General features: G+C 41.8%; 1 protein-coding gene across 9 annotated transcripts in view; it reads left to right on the top strand.

The window, feature by feature from the left end:
- Positions 1 to 17,086, top strand: part of ATP10B (ATPase phospholipid transporting 10B (putative)) — a 287,746-nt gene that overhangs the window by 102,214 nt on the left and 168,446 nt on the right. For 8 of the 9 annotated variants that reach the window (XM_084762451.1, XM_084762452.1, XM_084762450.1 and 5 more), the window contains exon 2: positions 10,267 to 10,334. The exons of the other annotated variant lie outside the window; for it this stretch is intronic. The gene's annotated coding sequence lies outside the window, so the exon portion shown is untranslated. The remainder of the gene's footprint in view (positions 1 to 10,266; positions 10,335 to 17,086) is intronic. 9 annotated transcript variants of the gene reach the window in all.

The following is a 17,086-nucleotide window of genomic DNA, read 5'->3' as shown; positions in this document are numbered from 1 at the left end:
TAATATTTTTTATTAATTTATTCATATTACATCTCAGTTGTTAGCCCATCCCTTGTATCCTCCCATTCCTCCCTTCCTCCCACTTCCTCCCTACTCCCCTCCCTTATGTCTTTGTCTGAGGGGGACCTCCTCCCCCTGTATACACTGTTGAGTGGAGAAGAAGATCTGACTTTCACACAAACTCTGGTGCCCCATATTTGAACATGTCCCTTGGATGGAGATGCCTGGTGGCACTGAGAGGAAGGACAATAGGTCATAAAGGAGAGACTTGATACCCCTGCCCCTTTATACCCTGCTACACAGTCTCATTTCCATCCCTCAAATACACAGAAGCCCCAGCCTTTGTATTTGTGGGTTGCTCTGCCTAAAGAAAGCATTGTGCTAAGCTTCTCTATGCTGGCTCATTTAGTTCCCTCTATAACAGAGTGAGAAATCCTATTTGTATCTACATTAAATGATGCCATGAGTCAGACCTCAAGAGATATATGTCTTCCCTTTGATGCCTTCTTACCACCCAAAGGCGAGGTCCCATTCGCAGCTATCCCTTCTGTGTTACCCATGGACAGTATCACCTCCTCAGACGAGTTGTTTTTGCAGTACCATCTCATTTCACTGAGGCAGAAGCTCCTAGAGGCCAAAGTCTGCATTTGTCTCACTCTCCTGTATCCATAGTGTTGAAACTGTCTGGACGAAAAAAAAAATAGAAGCTGCTCAATAAAAATTGGCTCCGTGAATAAAGAGAGTATACAGGCACTGTCAACCACGCATGCGCTATCCAGTATGAGTCTGTGCACCAACCTTACTCTGCCCTCCCCCCCGCACCCCCCCACCCAACCACATGATGTGGTTGCTTACTGCTTTCTGAACATTACTTGGCCAGCTGCTCTCTGAAATGGAAACCAAACAGTGGCCCGCTTGGTGATTTAAGTCCTTTTTCTTCACCGCCACTCTGCGTTGACAGAGGCCATTCATTTATCTGAGGAGGAATGCCAAGCATGTTCTCTGCCCAGCACACTAAGCTGGGTGATGGAGACGTCTGGCTGAGGAGCCCAAAAGTAAGGGTCAGCTCAACAAATAAGCAAGGAGCGCTTGCTATGTGCCAGTCAGCATTGTAGTATCTGGCCAGCTTATTCTTTCTCCTCCCGAATTACCGTGACTGCCTGCCCCTCCACGTCTGCCTCCCCAGCTCCCTACCACTTCTTCATGACCACACCTCTCAATCGCAAAAGCTGCCTCTCCACACATGGGAAAAGGCATGGCCACACTTGACTTCAAGATGACATCATCTCTGCCTAATGTGACAAGTCAGAGAAGAGCTTGTATCTTCTATTTCCTGAATTCTAAATGCCAGAAATGACCTCAACTGGCTTATATTTGTGCCGTAAGACTTCAGTGCGCCAGTCACTGAAGTGAAGGGCTTTGCAATATTCAGACATGCCAGAGCTGGGGTATCTGCCATCTTCTCTGGGCACCAGCCCCATTAGAGTCATATGACGGAAACAGAAGAACAACAGTTGCCCAGAGAAGCTGCACAGACAGCCACCATCTGGCAAAATGTGACTCACGGGCTGTCCTGTAGATCTTTACGAATATCGTTACTGCCTGTCTTATTCATTACTCTGTCCCTCGTGGAAAGAACCATTCTTTACCTGTGGGGAGTCTATGAAATGGCACGAGAAGATAACATTTTATTGCCTGAAGCCAAGACAGGTTTGCAGCACAACATTCTTTATAACAGATAGCTAAATACTGCCATTTCACCACTCTGCTGTAGGGACTAAGGATCCGCAGAGTGGGAATAGGAAAATGAAGGGGACGCTTAAGTGCCACAACTTGCCAGGCTTCTTAGATGAAATGCTATTAGACTGTGAAAGGGCTTTGGAAAGTATTAAACAACATACTGATACAAAGCATTTTATTGTTAATAGTAATCCAGGAAATGAATGCTCAGCAGAACTTCCTAAATAGATTCCTAAGAGGGAATGACAGGGAAAAAAAAAGGAACTTTGTAGAAAGTTTCCAATGGCAAAAATACTTAGGCAGTAACAGACAATTTTCTAAAATGATGGGTTTAAGAAGAATGACTCAGCGAATGCCAGTGCAAAGCATTATTTAGGAAGTCTGAGCATGCTCCCAATTAAAAATATTTTGAAGAGTCACTTCAACAGGAGTAATAAAATTCTAGGACCTAGTCAGGCGGTGGTGGCGCACGCCTGTAATCCCAGCACTTGGGAGGCAGAGGCAGGCAGATCACTGTGAGTTTGAGGCCAGCCTGGTCTACAAAGTTAGTCCAGGACAGCCAAGGCAACACAGAGGAACCCTGTCTTGAAAACAAACAAACAAACAAAAAATATATTAGGACCAAACATATTTGTTTAACCTTCCTGGTTAACCAAGATCAAGAATCTGGGCCTATGGATCCAGCAGATGCCCCAGCTGCCTTTCGCTTCGACATGTATAACTCCAGTTAAGTAACATAGGTCTGATCATTTTATGTTAGATGTCCTCCCCTAGTAAAAGGACAGTTAGGGTTGGAAGCTATATTTCTTTCCGAGAAAGACCAGTTAATCTGTCGAATGACATAAGACACAGGTAAACTGTCATGGAGACCAAGTATAGCCATTCAGGAGGATGGGATGAATCAAAGATGGGAGAGCAGACTAGATAAACATAGTTCCAAGAGGTCAGCTCAAGTCATATGATGGATCATTGGCTCCCATCTTCTCAGTCTGTGACTTACAATCCTATGACCAAAGTAGTACTATGGTCTTTCCCAGCTAACACATTAGGAGTAGGGAAAAGAACATGGCCTCAGAACTTGCATCCACACTTCCACTCACATTCTGTTGGCCGTGAGATAGTTACAAGGTTACCAACAACCATGGGATGATTAATAATGAAGTCTTTAGTTGGATACTTATGGTGAAGGAAAAAATTATTTCTAAGACAAAAAGAGAAGTGTAGGTACTAGGACTTAGAATGGTGATCTCTTCTGTGATGTGCTATCTTGGTTCACGGCCTTTTCAGAGGAATTGTGGGAAATGCAACTGTGAGTAAGAAAATCACCTGTATTCCAAAAGGCAACAGACAGGCACATAGGCAGAGAGAGAAGGAGGAGGGAGGGATGAGAGAGAGAGAGAAAGAGAGAGAGAGAAAGAGAGACACACAGAGACAGAGACAGAGACAGAGAGATACAGATAGAGAGACAGACAGACAGTCACAGAGGCAGAGAGACAGGGAAAAAGAGACTATAAAATAGTGTCAAGGAGTAAGCATAAGATCAATGTTGAGGAAGTTTAGGGAATGAAGGAATATTTCTTTTTGGGTAGAATTTTGGACAAGTTCTTGGAGGAAGTAAGAACTGAAATGGTTCCTTAACATTGAATAGAGTTTACAAAGACTGGGAAATGGACTTAAAAGCACAGCGAGCAGAGAAAGAAAAGGCCATGGTCAATCTAGAGTGAAATTACATTCTAGTCAGGGTCATTCTCTAGCCAGGGCCCTTTGATACATCCACTATCTTCATATAAATGTCTACATGAATTCTAATACTGTTCTCTCCCCAAATCCACCCTTTCCCACTTCCTTAAGGAAGAAAACCCTGTCACTATTTAGACAAGTTTTAGGGGTATGATTGAAGTTTTGAAGCGTGCTTACAGTAACATATAAAATCAGCAATTATCACATCTGTCACTTTATATATTTATTGTGTTTGAAATAAGAACATTCAAAGGACTCTCTTTCATTATACTAGAGGTGCAATAGACCACCGGTGCCTATTCTTACTGTCTTATTACCTTGGGTCTGTTGACTGCCCTGTCTTGTCTTCCTTTTCTCATTATCCCCTTACACTCTGATAGCTACTATCCTATTCTCTACTTCTATGTGATACATTTTATAAAATTCCTATATGTGAAAGAAACCATGCAGTTTTCAGTTTGGCGGGGGGAGGGTTATGTCTGGTTTCTAATCACTTAATACAATGTCTTCTAGGTTCAGCCTTTTTTTTTTTTTAAGTATCATGATTTCATTTTCATGGCTGAATAGGACTCTAAAATATAGATGTAACACATTTTTCTGTGTCTACTTATCTATTCTTAGGCAGTTAGGTAAAATCTGTCCTGACTACTGTGATCAGCGCTACAATAGACATGGCGGTATACATATCTCTCTGTAGTGGTTTCTTTCGCCTTGGATATATAATTAGTTCTGGGATTGATGAGTAATTGAGTAGCTCTAATTCTAATTTTTCGAAGACCCTTCATAATTCACCTCCACACACACAGTGAGCTGTATGAAGCACAATCCCACCAATTTTGTGTAATGGTTTGCTTTTTTCTGCATCTTCATCAATGCTTGCTTCCTTTTGTCTTTTTAATAATAGCCATTCTAATCCGAATGAGGAAGTAAGTCAATAAAAATTTAATTTGCATGCCCTTAAAGATTCCTGATGTTGGATATTTTTATTAACTATGGCACTTTGCATGCCTTCTTTTGAGAAGTATCTAATAAAGGTTTCTATCCATTTCCAATCGAGTCCCTTTATATAGCATTATTCATGTCCCATGTGTATACTATAAATAAACTTTTTCTCAACAATATAGGATGCAAATATAGCCTCCCATTTTGTAGGCTGTCTTTTTACTCTGTTATGTATGATTTTCTGTAAAAAGCCCTTTATTTTGATATAATCCCAGTTGCCAATATGAATATATTTCTTTGTATAAAGAAATCAGAACAAAAAAGTACATATGTATCTTTGCTTCAGTTGTCTGTGCTTTTGTGATCTCACCCAAGGAATCTTTGCCCAGGCCAATCTCATGAATAACTTTCCTATGTTTTCTTTAAAGTCTTCCATCATTGATATCCTACATTTGAGCTTTAGTCCACTTAAGTTTTGTACATGTGAAAGGAAGGCTTCAGTTTCTAAGAATCCTGACTTGAAGTTGTCTGCCTATGCTTTCTGCAAGCTGAATGTGGTCATGTGACCAAGTCTTGGCAAATGAGACAGAAGTGCAAGTATTACATGGAACAAATAGGACATATTTTTTTTAAACATCAGGGATTACCTCCTTCATCCTGTTGCCCATAATGTGTGTTATGGTTTCATCTCTGGTGGTCTTTCGGGGACCGGAAAAATTCTAAGCAGCCAACTTTGCTGTGATTTTGTAAAATCAGAATAGTGGGAAACACTGGAATGCCTATGTCTAGAAATCCCAAAACAAATCAGAATAAAAGTAATAACGATACTTTAAATGCTCAAGACAGTCTTATCTGTGATTTTTCTGCCTCACTCAGTGACATTGAATCCTCACTAGCCAAAACAGCTCCCGAGTCTGCCCAATTTTCAGTCAACAGACTCATTTCACACAGTATATAGGCCTAGTTTCCATCTACATGTTGTGTAGGCGTGATGGAGCAATTCAAAGAAGCCACATAGAGAACCTCAGAGCCGCCAGCTGTCAGACCAAAACTGATGTATGTCAGACTGCAGTGGTTTTCTCTGGCACATTTAGAATGACATTCAAGGGAAACCTAACTAGCCCAGGTCTCTGAAAACCGACTTGGACTGTGGAATGAGCTATAAAATACAAGCTTCTTGTTTATTATTCCTGGATAGAGCTAGGGATAGGATTGAAGGTCTGATATATTATAGTTCAGACTATTCTCTCTTTAAACTTCAGATGGAAAGGGAAGGAAGGGGAAGGAAAAGGAAGAAAATGAGATAACAGTTGTCCCTTAATGAAAATCAGGAGGTAAGATACCGTACACATTATCCAAGAGAACACCTAATGGGCGTCCCTCTCCTTTGATGGCCAGCTCTGGATTGATCTACACCCTTTCTCCCTGTGCCCTAGGGAAGAAAATGTTTCCATGTAAATGTCAGACACTTACCTTGTCTGTCCAGCTTCCTTTATCCTTAGCGGTCCCAGTACTATTTTTCACTAAGTATACCACAAATACACATTTAGACAAATATAGTAGAAAAGGGAAACCATTGGTTGAAATAAATTCAAGCACTCTTTTATCAAACACACACACACACACACACACACACACACTCAGGAAAAACTACTTAATAGTTAAAGCTTGTGCTTGGACATGGATTCGTATCTCACCATTATCATTAATCTGACCATGTGTCCCATTGGGAACTAACTTGGGTGTAGTTGTTGCCTGTGGCATGAAGCCAGTGATAACTGCTTGCCTTTATGAAGTTCCAATGAACTAGTAAATGCAAAGTACTTGCTTAGCAAAGTCCCTAATAGTACTCATATCCGTTCCTAATGTTAGTGCAAACCCTCTACCCCTGCCAAAATAGCCTGCAAATTTAGTGCCCATACCTTCCTCAGCTTATTTCAGTGGGGTCCCCGCCCCTCCTGCCTCTCCCTAGCATTTCATGAACAGGTCTAAGCACGTGCAAGATCACAGATAACTTAGGGGCAGAGCCAATGTGAGAGCCTTATTTTCAATGAGGCTAACTCTATGGCCTCATGTTAGAAGTTTTAGAATGATGGTTAAGTATCCTTTGTATTTCTCACATACAAGTGCCTCACATAGCACTTGGAAAAACAAACTTTATATTTGGATGGAAGAGAGTTATAGATGGGTGGGTGGGTGGGTGGATGGATGGATGGATGGATGGATGGATGGGTGGATGGATGGATGGGTGGATGGATGGATGGATGGATGGATGGATGGATGGATGGGTGGATGGATGGATGGGTGGATGGATGGATGGATGGATGGATGGATGGATGGGTAGATAGGCAGAAAATTAACTATATTCCCTGACAGCTTCTCAGGGATTTATTATCTTGATACTCACAACTGATCTGGTGCCTTACCTGCTGTGGGAGCCCACTAAATGTTAGTTGGATTGGGATGAAGGAGACGGAAGATCAGAGAGATAATCAAGAGCCCTCTCCACCTGGAGCCACTCTCCTGGGCATCCCATTGAACAGCCTTATTGAGCGGAGAGGCAGGGAGTTGACAGCCACTCTGTGGACTCTCTCCCAGGGCCCTTTTAAAACAGGGAAGTTAATTATGGAACCAGATTAACAGTTTCTTTTTTGATACAGTCAAAGTAAAACCAGCAGGATGCAATTTAGCTGGTACCCACTTTCCAAATAGCAGCGAATTTTCATACAAAACAAAGAGACACTTGAATTGCAAATTACTTAGAGAATCAGCTACCAACCAACGGAAGAATATTTCTGTTACTTTCAAAGCCAGGCTCTTGCCTTTTCAGGTTTAACTGTGTATAGGGATCTTCATAAAGGCCTGCACACCTTGCTGCTCCCCAGCTTAGCGCACAGGAAGGAGGAACCATTCCTTTAGGTTTAATAGGATGTCTCAAGTCATCGCTGGCACTCAGCATCATCCTCTTCTCATGAAAGGGGGGTTACAAGGTGCATCTCATTCAAGGGCATCAAGAGAAAATGATCATGAGGCAAGGCAGAGACAGTGACAATAACAAATGATGAGACTGCAAGCATATGCTGTTGGAGGTCAGCAAAGAAGGGAAGAAGCCACACGTTCCATCATCGTTATGCAGGAATTTGGGGGAAACACTGCTGAATTGTTAAAATATCCTGAGAAGTCTGTAATCTGGATTATTAATTGATACGTCCCCTTTAGTTATATTTAACTAACAAAAGAAAAATAGGACATGATAAGTAGAGATAACCCACGAATCACCAGCTCCTAGCTTGTGATCTCATAGACATGGGAAATAAAGTCAAGAGAGGAGGATAATTTAGGAGCAATTATAATGACCAACTCTCCGGATATCCCCCGCGTTGCCTAGTAAATGGTACCACAGCTTTCATCTGCTTTCTGTCACCTAAAGGAAATAAAAAGCTTCATTTTCACAAATGTATTTATATCCCTGCCTTTTTTTTTCCTAATTGAATAACATATGCTTTTAGAAGGGGATTTAGAATTTCAACAATAAAACAAGGATAGCGAAAACAATAAGAGAATGCCACATAGTGTTGTTTGTGGAAGGACCGGAGGAGGTTGTGATGTGAACCAGTCTATACCAAGCTGCTCTCAGATACTGCCACTGCAGGGCAAAATGGACCTGGCAGGGATTGACCGCCACTCTGCTTACCGTTAGCCCAGCAGGTGGCAGAAGTGAGCAATAAAGACCACATAGGGGATAGGTTGAAAGAAGCAACCTGGCCCTCCTTAGAGATTACAGACACCACTCAACTCAGCCTGTGTCATCATGTAGATAAGAAGGTTATATAGACAGCCCTTTCAAGCTTTTTAATACTAAATCTGAAATATTCTAGTGTAAAGCTTTTCAATGTTTAAACACAGATCATTTTTTTTAATATGAGCTAAATAAAGTCCATCAAGTTGTAGGGTGGGGACTGGGATGATGTCTTTGGGACCCTTACTTGGTGACCCGCAGTGAGTAAACTGGGCCTGAGAAGGTCAGCCGGAATATTGGGTGTGATCAGTCCAGTCATAAATCAGCAGGGAGGCCTGGCAGAGAGGCGAACCGGTCAATAGGACATGATGATGACACCTTGTGGGCTTAGCTCAGCAGTCCCTTGGGAAAAAACAACTAGAGTCAATGAAGCCAGACTACATCTGCCAGATCCTTCCAGAAGAAGATCTACTTACATTGAACATGTGTGTGTGTGTATGTGTGTGTGTATACATCTGTCTATACATGCCTCTGTGTACACACAGGTGTATGTACATGTGTATTTGTGTGTGCACGTGTGTGCACACATCTGTGTATACATGCATGTGTGCATGTGCCTTTGTGTATACATGTGTGTATAAATTATTCTTAGAATAATGTAGATAGATCCTCAGTAATGTTTTACAAGACTACTCCGTTTCCTCCAAATTTTTAAATCCTTACTAGCAATAGAATTACATCACTTCCTTCTTCCTTTTCTTGCCTCTATCTCCTCCTAGCTATCCTTCCTCGAACCCCTCCCATGACCTCTACTCTCAAGTTGATAACCTTTTTTTCTTTTATTATTATTTTACATATATGAATATGTGTGTACATAAATATTTATAAATAGATTCTGCTGAGTTTTTTGTTCTATGTGTGGCTATGATTTCAAGGCTGGACACATATATGTATGTATATGCATAAATATTTATAAATAGACAGCTGGGTCTGTTTTGTTATATGTGTGTATGTTTTGCTGGATAGTTTCAAGGCCTTGCTGCATGGTTTCCCTTTGCATTGGACAAGCAATAACTATCCTCATGCTTGGGGAAGGCTGGTTCCCCTCTCCCAGCAGTCATTAGTTGCCTGTAGTTCTTTGTCTACAGCTAGGCATTTCCAACATGAAATGGCATTTTACAGTGGCATTTCCTCATGAAATGTCCCTCCTTACACGCTAGCATGTCTATTGATATTTCCATGGTTCTGGTCTTTTTTATGCAGTCATTTATTGCAGAGACTGTGTCGCTGCAAAGTGCGTGTGCGCATACACACACACACGCACATGCACACACACATTCACACACACACACAGAGAGAGAGAGAGAGAGAGAGAGAGAGAGGTAATTTATAGCAGAGACTGTGTCGCTGCAAAGTGCGTGTGCACACACACACACACACGCACATGCACACACACTCAGAGAGAGAGAGAGAGAGAGAGAGAGAGAGAGAGAGAGAGAGAGAGGTAATTTATAGCAGAGACTGTGTCGCTGCAAAGTGCGTGTGCACACACACACACGCACATGCACACACACACTCACAGAGAGAGAGAGAGAGAGAGAGAGAGAGAGAGAGGGAGAGGGAGAGGGAGAGGGAGAGAGAGAATGGATATGCATCATCTGTATCTTAAATCTAGCTCCATAGGGAGAGACCTTCTCTTTTCTTCCACATTTTCAACACAAGTTTAAAGTCTTACTTCCATTAACTTAGGTAAAATCCCATCTGCTTTCTGAACCAGTCTGTGTGGAAAAATTGAAATGCACCAAGAGGTTGGGCCAAGATGTGTCCCATGGAGTGAAAAGGCATTTAGATTGACATCCAAGGGAACATGGAACATCATTTGTATTCTGCATGTTGGCAGATAAAACAGTAGACCTGATTCCGTGGTCAGAGCAAGCCGCTGCCATTGAAGCAGCTTCCTGGGAAAATGTCCAGCTTGCCTGTGAAGTTTATTTGGAGCTGGAGTCATCCAGCTGGAATGGAAAGGGCAAAATACTTAATTACTGCCTGATGCCAAAATGAGATTGCACATTTTATATTTATTTTTTTTCTCCTGTGTATTTCAGCCTCACAGTGGCAGAAAGATCATGACTGACTGGAGAAACTTGTTCCAGTGAAAGCAAAAGTCTGAATTGTAAGTAGGTGGGTTTTTTTCCTTACTGGTTGATCACACAATACAGACACCCCTGATGCTAACAGGAGCTTCATTAAACTCCAATTGTTTCCTTCAGTGCACTTAAGCAAGTATCAGCTGACCTCATTTGTAAATCAGACACCAAATATATGGATTAAATTTCTCTGCAGTGTTTATATATGTATAAATATAAATATATGTGCACACACTGAGCAATTTAGGAACTATCAGGGTATATATCATTAAGACACATTCTTGTCTATAAATAACAAAATATAGGCTCAACATGGCTTATGTAATATTTTTAAGTTACTTACTTGTGTATCAGAAAGCCTTAAGATAGAGCAAGTCTATTGAGAATGTAGAGACAACTTCCAGTGCCCAAGACTTGGTTCTGACAAGTTCAGCCAACTATCACTTCCATGTCTCTCTTTTTAATGTACTTTTCTAGAAAGCCTCCAGCAAACTTCTACTCGTGTTCATTTGTCTGAATGTGTCACATGCTCTTGTGACAGAACAGTTGGAACTACCCACCATGATTGTCTTAAACAAGTCATCAGTGTTCTTGGGTCTAGAGATGATACCTCTGAAATGCTGTGGTCTTCTGGAGCAAAGTAGAAATATAAACAAAATCAGTATCTCATTAGAAAGGAGACAAAAGAGTGAATATTCATTTTTCCAAGCCATTGGCAGTGTCTTTGCGACAATAAGGCAATACAAATTTCATCAGTCCTTACTCTAAGACCAAGCTGATGAAAATATCCACTTCCAAAATTTCCACCATGGCTGAAGAAGCCTTGACTAACACAGCCTTGACTAACAGCCCCCCAAGTCACAGGTGAAGTTAAGAAAAGAACAGAAATACTTTGACTCTAGATATAAAACCCAAGTCATTATCGTTATACCATAGACAGTCTGTTTCTTAAATTTGCATAATTATAAACTCCCCCTCAAAGAGTAAACATTGCTGCCAACTTAAAAAAAAAAACCAACTACAGAACAGCATTAAATATGCATTGCTAATTTGACTTTCTAATATGTCTGGGAACTTCACAAAGACATGCACAGCTCCAGAGATACTGGATGCTTAAGAAAACATCCCACCTGCCAGAAAAGAAGTACCAGGGAAAGAAAAGCTAAGAATCAGGGTTGGAGTGGGAGTGCAGGCTTAGTTAAAGGATTTCAGTTGATGCCAGAAAATTACCTGTAGGAGTTGATTCTGTTAACCTGACTCTCAAATTTACTTTTCTGGGCACCGACTCCCTTCATCAAACATAGGTGATTGCTTTGCATGTCAAAAGAAAATAATATTTCCTTACTATGTTCCTATTCAGGTTTAAATGTCAGATGTAAGCTGGACATATAATTTGGGCAATTACAGAAAATAGATGTATCGGGAACAAAGACTCTGTTGTCTTCCAAATCACATTTACTGATCTTTCTCAAACATCCATGACCAGCCCTGAACTGGGCTTTGAAGGCTCCCAACTAACCATAAATATGACATCTGGGCAAGGTGAACTAGTCACCTGTTACTGTATTTTTTTACCTAAGTTCTGCAGCTGGTGACAGTGACAACCTTGACATAGGATGTAGATCTGTGTATACGTAAAAGTGCTCCTGAAGTTTCATTGCAGATTACATATTTAAAACATACATTTATATGTAATGGTGTGTGTGTGTGTGTGTGTGTGTGTGTGTGTGTGTGTGTGTGTGTTTACTGTGATAACAACGATTTAAGTTCAACTGTGCATCATAGATTTTTCCCCTTGTGGTGTTTGTATATGTGTCTCCTGTGTACACATCATTTTCACTGTGGATCAGCATTGCATCGAGGGATTCATGGCAGTCTCTCTATTCAATCCTTTGTTTTAAAATGCTTCTTATTTTAAGTTAAATCAAAACATTCTTGCACAAATATTCCTCAACACATATGGTTATCGCTTTGGTACTGTTTCTGGGTCTGTGAGTGGTTCCCTGGCTGTGTGAAGTGAAGAGTCCTCCAGAGCTAGAGTCACGACACTGTCCGCGGGTGACCTCTGAATATGCTTGTCACGCCATGGGCTCCTGTAAGAGAAAGGGAAGGGAAGATGAAAGGATGAAAAAGGAGACAAACCATGCCTATAGCACTAAGGAGATTGCTGCTATTGCAAGCAGTTAGCATAGTTGTTAATGTGTTTACCTAAATAGCACCAGTCCTCTCTCTAGACTGTAAACCTGCTGCACGCAGGAGCAAGCTCTGTTCTCCTAATTGCTCACCAATATCCAGCAAGTGCCTACTATATGTATATTAGTATATATATGCACTTGGAGAGTAAGAGACAAATTAAGCTTATATAGAGTAAACAGTGAGAAATTCAAGAAACGTTAGTCAAAGAGAGAAATTTCACTGAGGTCTGAATAATGAGTTCAAAAGCTCTATTGTAAAACATGGTGGCCTCAGCTTGCCACCTGAGACTTTTGCCAGTTAATCTTCTTCCCCATGACCTCTTACAATGAATACTGCTACTACGAGGGAGGAAGCAAGCATAAGACATGGAGCCTCTTAATCGAGGGAGCACCACCAAGATAGGCAGCCCTGGCGTTTCGACAAAGGCCCATCTGCCTTTAGAACAAATTTATCATTATTGTTTGAAAACCACTAAGAGTAGGTTTCAAGTGTTAACTTCAAAAAATGAGTACAAATGTAAGAGGGAACATATATGCTAATATATTAGCTCTACTTAGCTATTCCACAGTGTATACACATTTGAGAATAATGTATTATTCATATTATATATAAACATATGCTGCTTGAAATTGTTAATTTAAAAAAAAATAAACTTTAGTAGGAGTGATTCTGAGACTCTATCTGGGGCTACCCAGAAAACTATTTTGTGATTGGTAATAGCCACCATGTATATACAATATACAGATACAATAATATATGTCATGTATTTACTTTTATTAGATTTATGTATTTCATTTTTAGTATTTAACTTTTTATTGATTCTTTGTAGAGATAACATCATATATACCCTAATCCCATTCATCTCCTCATCCCTTCATACCCGCACTCTGCCCTTGCAACCTCCCCAAAAAATAAAGAAAAAAATCTCATTGAAGAAGCTATGTGTGTCATAGTATGTCCCACAGTATACTCTTTTGTCCCACTTCTTTGCTTGCGAAGGGTCATTGATCCTTGGTCTGGTTCACAGCCTCTCACTTGTCCTACACTATCAAGACTGAATCCTCACTGGGATTCTTCTCAGATATCCTGTTGTTGCCCTGTGTCGTGAAGATCCTAAAGCTTTGGATCTGTAGGACTGGCCCCTTCACATGCTCCAGCAGGTCACAGATGGGGTAAATGTTGGGGTGGGCCAAGTCAAATCCCTGGATCTGGGACTGAGTGATAGCTGATCTGGCCAGTCTACCAGCTCTCCACACCCACACCACTAGGGTAAGCTCTCCAGCACTGCACGGGCTTGCTCAGCCCAGTGCTACAGCAGGCAATGGGCAGAGCCAGCTCTCCTGCTCTCATGACCCCAGGGTCAGCTCTCCTTCTTGCTGCGGGAGGTGATAAGGGGTGAAGGAAAGCATCTTTCCCTCACCCCTGCCTGCCACCAGAGGGCAGATGAGTGGTAGGGTCAACTCTCCCATGCTCACACCCTTGGGGCCAGTTTACCTACAACTCTCACAACCAAGGCCACCCCTACTGTGCTTTCTACGTGAGGTGCTGGGCTGGATCTCCTGAGATCTCCTCAGCACTGCAGCTGGCAAGAGATGGGGCCAGCTCTCCTACTCTCAGACCTTCAGGGCCAGCTCTCCCATGATACCCAGGCGAGAGGTGGGGCCAGTTCTGCACAGCCCTTAGACATCAACATGGCCAGAGGCAGCATCCCAGACCAGGGACAATCTGCTGTTTGTGGGCAACATATCCCCACTTCTGCAAGGCCATGGCCCTTGTGGCAGCATGGGCCAGGGACCTCACCATGGTTTTCGGTGGCATCACTGGCTACTCCCATCAGGCCATTCCTCATTACCCTTGAGTCTCCAGTTCTGCTTTCCTTCATTGTGCCTTCAGCCTTCTGCTTCTCTTTCTCTTTCATCTCTCCAGCACTTATGTGTTCATCTTAGTGGCATCCCCAGTCTCTGGGTGTCTGGGTTGTCTTAAGAGTGGTCTCAGGAGTGCTGTGCCCAGCCCCTGCCCACACAGTTGTCTCAAGCTTTCTCTCAACCTAGGCCCCATGCACTGGACTCAGGGGTTGCCTTGGATGTAATCTGTCTGGCCCAGCCACCTAGATTTACGTGTTCCTATACATGCATGTACCTGTGCATGTATGCCCTGGCACAGAAGTAGAGGTCAGAGGACAGCTTGTAGGATTTGGCTCTCACCTTCCAACATGTGGGTCTGTTGGACTGAACTAAAGTCTTTACCCACTGTGCCATCTTGCTGGCTTCCTGTCTGTACTAATTTTGTGTCAACTTGACACAAGCTACAGTCATCAGAGAGGAGGGAACATTAATTGAAATAAAATGCCTCTATAAGATCCAGAAATAAGGAATTTTCTTCATTAGTGATCAGGGGTGGTGCCACTCTGGAGCTACTGGTCATGGGGTCTAGAAGAAAGCAGACTGAGAAAGCTGTGTGGAACAAGCTAGTATGCAGCACCCTGTATGCTAGTATGACCTCTGCATCAGCTCCTGTCTCCCAGTTCCTGCCTTCCTTGAGTGCCTGTCTTGACTTCTTTTAGTAGTGAACAGCAGTATGGAAGTGTAAGCTGAATAAACCCTTTCCTCCCCAATTTGCTTTGTGGTCGTGGTGTTTTATTGCAGCAGTAGAAACCCTAAGGCACTGCCATATAATCCTTCATAATGAGGTACATGCTTAGCTATTCCTATGTAGCAAAGATACTCATCCTGGAGTTAATTTAAAGGATAATATGTCTAATCTCAAAACTGAGAGCAGGTTAACAATCCCTGAGCAGCTCCTCTAGGTTCCAAGATTCAGTTCATAAGCACAGTATTAGCCAATGGTGATATCAGCCAGTGACTGAAGGTAGACCCCCTCCCAAGCATCTATTAGGATTATCATATCACTTACTGGTCACAATGAGGTACTGGGGCCCTGATACACTATGGGTCTCAGTTGCTCTTTGGCTACAGTCTGGATACTGCTCCATCAAAGTGAGATGCAAGAAGTGGGAGAGCCTTTTGTGGCATCCTATTTTGTTTGCCTGGTGGATCCATTAGACATCACAATGTCCATTCTAGAGACAAGGGTGGTGTGAAGGTATGACTCCTAGTAGCCATCACTGGGTGCTATTTGGTAAGTGGCCTGCCACCCAGGTTGGTCTTCACCATTATCTCTTAAGGTAAATATTATTACCGTAAGTGAAGACGCAGCACGAGAGAGAGAGAGAGAGAGAGAGAGAGAGAGAGAGAGAGAGAGAGAGAGAGAGAGAGAGAGAAACACTAATTCAGCTTAATCAACATAGCACAACTAAGATGGGTGGGTCTGGGATTTAGACAAAGATCCTTTTGACTTTCAAACAGATATTATTGCCACTAACTTTCCTTTGCCTCTCTGTTATTATTCTATAAAGTGATCTTCAAACTATTTTGGCTTTACAGAATTTATACTTGCTATGTGTGATAAACAGCTTTATGAGTACATCTTGATCTGTAATTAAACATGAGGTGCATGACACCTTCCCCCCGCCCAGAGGACAGTGAAGTAAGATAGATAGAAAAAGCAGCTTCCACCCAGTTGGCTAAACCTAGGAAGGGAAACAAGCTGCCAGACCCCTCCTTACCCTGTGCTAAATGCTAGGAAAACCATGACATGAGCTGGGATGTCAATAGCCGTTTCCTCTTACTTCTGCTACCAAGCATCTTAGCTTTAGAAGGAATAACCCTTCTCCCAGCCTTGGGCCAGTGAGCTTCACTCTGAAATAGTAGATAGATAGATAGATAGATAGATAGATAGATAGATAGATAGATAGATAGACAGATGATACAAAGAAAGATGGATGGATAGATAGATAGATGATAGATAGATAGATAGATAGACAGACAGACAGACAGACAGACAGACAGATAAAACAATTTCTCACAACTCTAGAGGCTAAAATCCAATATTAGAATGCCAACATGATTAGGTTCTGGTGAAGGACCCTCATAATCTGCATGTGCCTGACAGTCAATTTCTTCTTGTTTACCAGTACAGCAACAAGAGTGAGAGAAACTTCTAAAGTTTTTTTTTTTAATTTAAAATTTTTACTATCCTGGGTTTCATAATGACATTCTCAGGCAAGTACATAATGTGCCTTGACATTACCTCCATTCCCCTACTCACTTTTCTTCTCATGCTCCCGTCTCATTACTTGGTTCCCTTCATCCAGCTGAACAGTTTTGCTTCTGTTTGCATTACATCTGTACATACACAATCTTAAGTGTCTATAGAGTCTAGAGCCTACAAGCTTTAGAAACCATGTGATGTTTGTCAGCTCGAGACTGGCTTCATTTACTTAACATCGTGATTTCCAGTTGCATCCATTATGGAGCAAGGAACAGAACTTCCTTCTCCTTTATGACAGAAAAAAAAAATCCCATTGTGTTTTTACCAAAATGTTCTTTTAAATACTGCAACAGATTGGGAAATGAATAAACGTTCAGGTGCTGCTCCCAAAGAGACAGTCTACTTTCTAGCAAGCTGTTCACTCTTGCTTTAAAATTATTTCTGTGTATATTTGAAGCAGGAAATTCCTATG

Source organism: Acomys minous, assembly GCF_964271855.1.
Source record: "Acomys minous genome assembly, chromosome: 16".
Taxonomy (NCBI): domain Eukaryota; kingdom Metazoa; phylum Chordata; class Mammalia; order Rodentia; family Muridae; genus Acomys; species Acomys minous.
The sequence above is the reverse complement of the archived record's forward strand: the minus strand, read 5'-3'. Positions and strand labels throughout refer to the sequence as shown.